Source organism: Triticum aestivum, chromosome 2B, assembly GCF_018294505.1.
Source record: "Triticum aestivum cultivar Chinese Spring chromosome 2B, IWGSC CS RefSeq v2.1, whole genome shotgun sequence".
Taxonomy (NCBI): Eukaryota; Viridiplantae; Streptophyta; class Magnoliopsida; order Poales; family Poaceae; genus Triticum; species Triticum aestivum.
In genome coordinates, this window is record NC_057798.1 from 299,453,180 (window position 1) to 299,459,970 (window position 6,791).

Here is a 6,791-nt window from a genome sequence, read left to right on the forward strand (position 1 = left end):
TATTAAAGGAAATCATATCCTTGGCGTTAACGATGTCATATTTGATAAGGATAGACTTTGCAGCGTTTGTCAAGCAGGTAAATAGGTTGGAGGAAGGCATCCCGTGAAGAACATCATAACCACAAGGAGGCCACTCGAGCTACTTCACATGGATCTTTTTGGTCCCAACGCTTACAAAAGTCTCGTTGAAATTCTTTTGGTCTAGTTATAGTTGATGATTTTTCAAGATTTACGTGGGTGTTCTTTCTCATGATAAATCGCAGGTCCAAAAGATCTTCAAAAACTTTGCTAGGAAGGCCCAAAATCAATTTGAAGTGAAGATCAAGAAGGTTCGCAGCGACAACGGAACGGAGTTCACGAACGCAAATGTGGACACCTTTCTTGAAGAAGAAGGGATTTCACATGAGTTCTAGGCTACGTACACACCTCAACAAAATGGAGTTGCTAAGAGGAAGAACTGGACGCTCATCGAAATGGCGAGAATGATGCTTGATGAATACAAGATGCCAAAGCACTTTTGGGCGGAAGCGGTTGAGATAGCTTGTCACGCAACAAATCGATTGTATCTTCACAAGCTACTTGGCAAGACGACATACGAGATCCTCAATGGGAACAAACCCCAAGTTGGATACTTTCGAGTATTCGGCTCAAAGTGATACATTCTTGATAACCATCGTCATTCTAAATTTTCTCCTAAGTCTCATGAAGGTTTCCTACTTGGTTATGGCTCAAACTCTCACACTTACCGTGTCTACAACAATTTCACCCGAAAGGTTGAAGAAATGGTAGATGTGAAGTTTGATGAATCTAACAGCTCGCAAGTAGAGCAATTGCCAATTGATGCAAGAGACAAAGACCCCTCGGAAGCAATCCAAGACTTGTCTATTGGCAAGATTCGTCCAACGGAGGTGAAGGAGAGTACCTCATCCGTCCAAGTGGAAGCTTCTACCTCACGACAAGGTGAACCAAGAGTTTATACGGAAGCATCCACAAGTGGGACACACCAAGATGAAGAAAACGAGGTAGTGCACCAAGATGAACGCCAACAACCTCCTTCTCCATCGTGACAAGAGAACGACAACGTCAACAATGAAGAAGGCCAAGAATAAGCACAAGATGAAGAAGATGTTCAACCAAGATCCAAGCTAAAGCTTTCACGAGTTCAAGCAAGAGTTGCTAAATACCATCCTGTTGAGAAAATCTACAATGATATCCAAACCGGGAGAATCACTCGCTCTAAAACTCGTTTAGCTAACTTTTGTGAACACTATTCATTCATCTCTATCATTGAACCTATGAAGGTTGAAGAAGCTTTGGAAGATCCGGATTGGATAAACGCCATGCATGAAGAGCTACACAACTTTGAGAGGAATCAAGTTTGGACATTGGTCGAGAAGCCCGACAACAACCACAACATCATCGGTACCAAATGGGTGTTTCGCAACAAGCAAGATGAAGATGGACAAGTAGTTCGCAACAAAGCATGTCTCATCGCCCAAGGCTACACTCATGTCCAAGGTATGGACTATGGTGAGACATACGCCCCTGTTGCTAGACTTGAGTCCATTCGCATCTTACTTGCCTATGCTAATCACCATGATATCACCTTGTACCAAATGGGCATTAAAAGTGCGTTTCTAAATGGTGAAATAGAGGAGGAAGTTTATGTTAAGCAACCTCCCGCCTTTGTCAATCCTAACAAACCTAATCATGTTTACAAACTTCACAAAGCCCTTTATGGTCTTAAACAAGCCCCTAGAGCGTGGTATAAATGCTTGACCAAGTTCCTTATTGAAAAAGTCTTTGAAATTGGAAAAGTTGATTGTACTCTCTTTACTAAAAGGGTTAATGGAGAACTATTTGTACGCCAAATCTATGTTGATGATATTATATTTGGTTCGACTAACCCTCACTTTAGTGAAAAGTTTGGAAAGCCGATGTCGGAGAAGTTTGAGATGTCAATGATGAGTGAACTCAAATTCTTTCTTGGGTTGCAAATCAACCAAACTAAGGAAGGTACTTTTGTCTCTCAAACAAAGTACACCAAGGACTTATTCAAGAAGTTAAATATGCAAGAATGCAAAGGTATGACTACACCCATGCCTACTAGTGGACATCTTGATTTGACCAAGGATGGTAAACTAGACGATCAAAAGGTTTATCGCTCTATGATTGGTTCATTGTTATATCTATGTGCTTCACGTCCCGATATTATGCTAAGTGTGTGCATGTGTGCACGATATCAAGCCGCTCCTAAAGAAAGTCATCTTAAGGCCGTGAAAAGGATAGTGAGATACTTAATCCATACACCAAATTTTGGCATTTGGTATCCAAAGAGGGCCTGTTTTAATCTTGTTGGCTACTCTGACTCGGACTATGCCGGTGACAAGGTTGATAGAAAGTCCACTTCGGGTACTTGTCAATTTCTTGGTAGATCTCTTGTGTCTTGGTCTTCCAAGAAACAAAACTCGGTATCCTTATCCACCGCTGAAGCGGAATACATTGGCGCTGGTTCATGTTGTGCTCAATTACTTTGGATGACCCAAACTCTTAAAGATTATGGGATATATGTGAAACATGTTCCATTACTTTGTGACAATGAAAGTGCTATCAAGATTGCTCACAATCCCGTGCAACATTCTTGAACTAAGCATATTGAAGTCCGTCATCATTTCATTCGAGATCATGTTGCCAAAGGGGACATTAATCTTAAGCATGTTCGCACCGATAAGCAATTAGCGGATATATTCACTAAACCACTTGATGAGAAAGTGTTTTGTAGGTTAAGATGTGAATTGAACATCACTGATGCTTCAAACTTGGAGTAGGAACTCCATTTGATACATGCAAGACATGATCCTATGACTAATCCTTGATATTTCTTTTATGATGATAATCACATGTCTTGGATATATTTGCACCTTGCATGTTATCTAACCCGTGTAGGTACTTGTATGAATCTAAATCTATGAGATTGCAACTCACTCACATCTTGAGTGATCTCTACATCACCAAGTCTCTACACAATGGTGGTTGAAGACAAGGAAGCACGAAACCATTCAAACATATCCTTTGAAAAATTCTATGTTGAGTTTCATGATTGTCATTTCAGATACACAAGTGCTCTTCCTTGCAAAAACTAACCCATGTAGGTAGATGAACTCAAATTCCAAGTGGTGCTCCCAACTCTTGATGAGCTACATCAACCTTGAGCAACCCACATAAGTTCAACTACATGATCACGAACACCACCAGCCAAGGTATGTTATTCCATCTTAGAGAAGCTTTACTCCAAGTCATGAGTCAAAGCAACTCGACAAGATGTGAATACATCAAGATGCTTAAACGAAAAATTGTAACCCCATTTTGAGCTTAAATGATGAGTATGACCTATGATCAAGTGATCTCACTTGACTCCTAAGTCAATATTCTCTAACATAGGTGACTTTGTCGCCGACCAATTCTAGATGAAGTTCTCTTGTGTTCTTTTCTGTGCTCTTGCCTTTGTCTCATGCATATTTGTTTCTCCTTTCAAAAAAAAACTTCATCTAGATTTCTTTTTTGTTTCTTTTTGTTCTGCATTCCCAGCATCCAATTCATTGCAAATCTTTCTGCTAATTCCTTGCAAATCCTTGTGAGATCTTACTTGTCTAGTGAGTTGAGGTGACAAGTGTTTTCTTTGTGATGAACTCGATCACACGGTCTGTTGTTTTCGGTCTAACCGAATCCGTTCGATACAACCGAAGCATAAAACTTGGTGCCACTGATTTCACTACAGGAAAGAGAGCTTGCCACTTGTTTCTGCATTCTTTTTTATCCAGCCTCACTTAATGAATCTTGTCCTCTACCAGCATCACATTCAACTTGCTGCTCTGTTCTGTGACTCAAGGACCAAACCCATTTGCAACAAATATCCAAAAGGACCCTTCTTGGAAATTGATGTCAAAGGGGGAGAGAGAGATCACATCAAAGCTTGATCATATCTATAGGGGGAGAGAATACTCAAGGCGAGAGAGAGTAATCATCAAGGACCCCAGATGCTTGGTGTTCAAGAGGAGAGAAGTCACATGTCTTCAAGAGGGGAAACACATGCTCATATGTGCTTGTTTGCATTAGCTCTGTTTATTTTCTTTGAGCTTTGATTTTGCTCTGATTTTAAGTTCCCTATGTTCTCCCGGTATCCCATGCTAGATTTAGGGGGAGCAAGACTTCTAAGGGAAGGAAATCCTTGAATTCATTGCACATCTTTACCTTTGGGGACATGTCTATATCCAATGTGGTACTCAGTACTCACTCACTACATGTCAGTCCAGTCTTGGTACTCTTGTGGTTTGTTTTGTTTGCTCTGGCCAGTAGGTGTATCTGTGTTATCTAACCTTGTTTACGCAGGTTAATTCCATCCTAAGCCAACTCAGGACCACAAGGTAATTATGTGAACACAGTCATGTGTATGAGGAATTCTTGCTGATGTACATATTGTTTGCAAGAAGGACTCATGATCATGAAGGTACATTTCCCACATTCACGTCTTTTGCTCTGATGCATATAGCCAAGATACATGTAACACATTGCCTATTCTATCATGGTTATGCATTCACTTGCTCTTATATTCCATGTTCACATGATTGCATACATGTAGGGGGAGCCTATGCATGTTACATGTCTTTCCAAAGCTTTACTTGTTATTATCTATATCTTTACCTAAAGCTTTGTTGTATGTTGTCATCAATTACCAAAAAGGGGGAGATTGAAAGCGCAAGTGCTCCCTGGGTGATTTTGGTAATTAATGTCAACATATCTCTTGTTGGACTAGCACTTTTACCTAGTATGTTTCAGATAAGTTTGACAACGAAGTGGCATGGACTAGAGGATGTGGAACCCCTTCAAGATGCTAAGGACAAAGGATTGGCTCAAGATCAATGCACAAGACTCTACATTTTCTATTTTAGTGATCCAAGATCACATTGAGTCTATAGGAAAAGCCAATACTATCAAGAGGGGATGAGGTGTTGCTTAATGAGGCTCTTGCTCAAAGTGCTTAGTGATATGCTTCAAAGCCCTTAACTACCTTCTCACATCCACATATGACCCAAACCAAAAGTCCAACTCGGACCTACCGATTATTTCTATCCAGCGCCATCGAGTTCAGATATCATAGTCACTGCCACAAACCCTAGGCAAATCGGTCTCACCGATAGGGATCTCGGTCTCACCAAGATGGGATTGTAATCTCTCTGTATGTATATATTACCAAAATTGGTCTCACCGAGTTCGTGTAATCGGTCCTACCAAGATAACAATGCAATCTCTCTGTTCCTCTTCGTAACATTTCGTTCTAACCGAGATGAGCGAATCGTTCCCATCGAGTTTTCCTGACCAACCCTCTGTGTGTCCATTACCAAAATTGGTTCCACCGAGTTTGAGTAATCGGTCTCACCGAGGTTACGTTATGCCCTAACCCTAACCATATCGGTCCTACCGAGTTGCATGTCGGTCCCACCGAAAATCCTAACGGTCACATGATTTGCTAAATCAGTTTGACCGAGTTTCTCAATTCAGTCCCACCGAGATTGGTAAGTTGTGTTTAACGGTTAGATTTTGTGTGGAGGCTATATATACCCCTCCACCCACTCTTCATTCATGGAGAGAGCGATTGGAACGTGCCTACACTTCCAACATACATTCTCTGAGAGAGAACCACCTACTCATGTGTTGAGACCAAGATATTCCATTCCTACCATATGAATCTTGATCTCTATCCTTCCCCAAGTTGCTTTCCACTCAAATCTTCTTTCCACCAAATCCAAATCCTGTGAGAGAAAGTTGAGTGTTGGGGAAAGTATCATTTGAAGCACAAGAGCAAGGAGTTCATCATCAACACACAATTTGTTACTTCTTGGAGAGTGGTGTCTCCTAGATTGGCTAGGTGTCACTTGGGAGCCTCCGACGGGATTGTGGAGTTGAACCAAGGAGTTTGTAAGGGCAAGGAGATTGCCTACTTCGTGAAGATCTACCCACAGTGAGGCAAGTCCTTCGTGGGTGACGGCCATGGTGGGATAGACAAGGTTGCTTCTTCGTGGACCCTTCGTGGGTGGAGCCCTCCGTGGACTCGCGCAGCCGTTACCCTTCATGGGTTGAAGTCTCCATCAACGTGGATGTACGATAGCACCACCTATCGGAACCACGACAAAAACATCCGTGTCTCCAATTGCGTTTGCACAGCAAGTTGCATGCTTTACTTTAAGCTGCTCATATACTCTTTGCATGCTTGCTTGAAATGTATTGTGATTGTTAAACTTGTGCCAAAACTCCACTTAAACCCAAAGAAATTAAAAACTGCAACTTTTCTCACTTAGTGTCTAAACACCCCCCTCTAGACACCTCTTCTCGATCCTTTCAATCATCTACAACAATACCGCCTTGACGGAGACTTTTTTCCCCAGAGAAATCTTCGTATTCGGCGGCTTCGCACTGCGTGCCAATTCGATTGGCCATCTGGAGCAGATCGACAGCTACACCCCTGGTCATTAGATCAGTTTTGGAAATCTGAACTATGTTGCTAATATCCGAGGAGATTTGATCTTCCAAGGGTTCGCGACCCCAACCACTGCTCTGGCCTTAGATCCAGAGCGCAACACCAGGTCCAAAGACGGGAGTTTACAGCCCGCCGGACTCTCTATAGCTATAGAGCTTGACAACGGAAAACAGGATGATATCGCATCTCTGACAAGCCCGGAGTTACGTCAGGCTCCCTCTTTCACGATGAAGCCGGGCTCCCCTCCAGACACTAG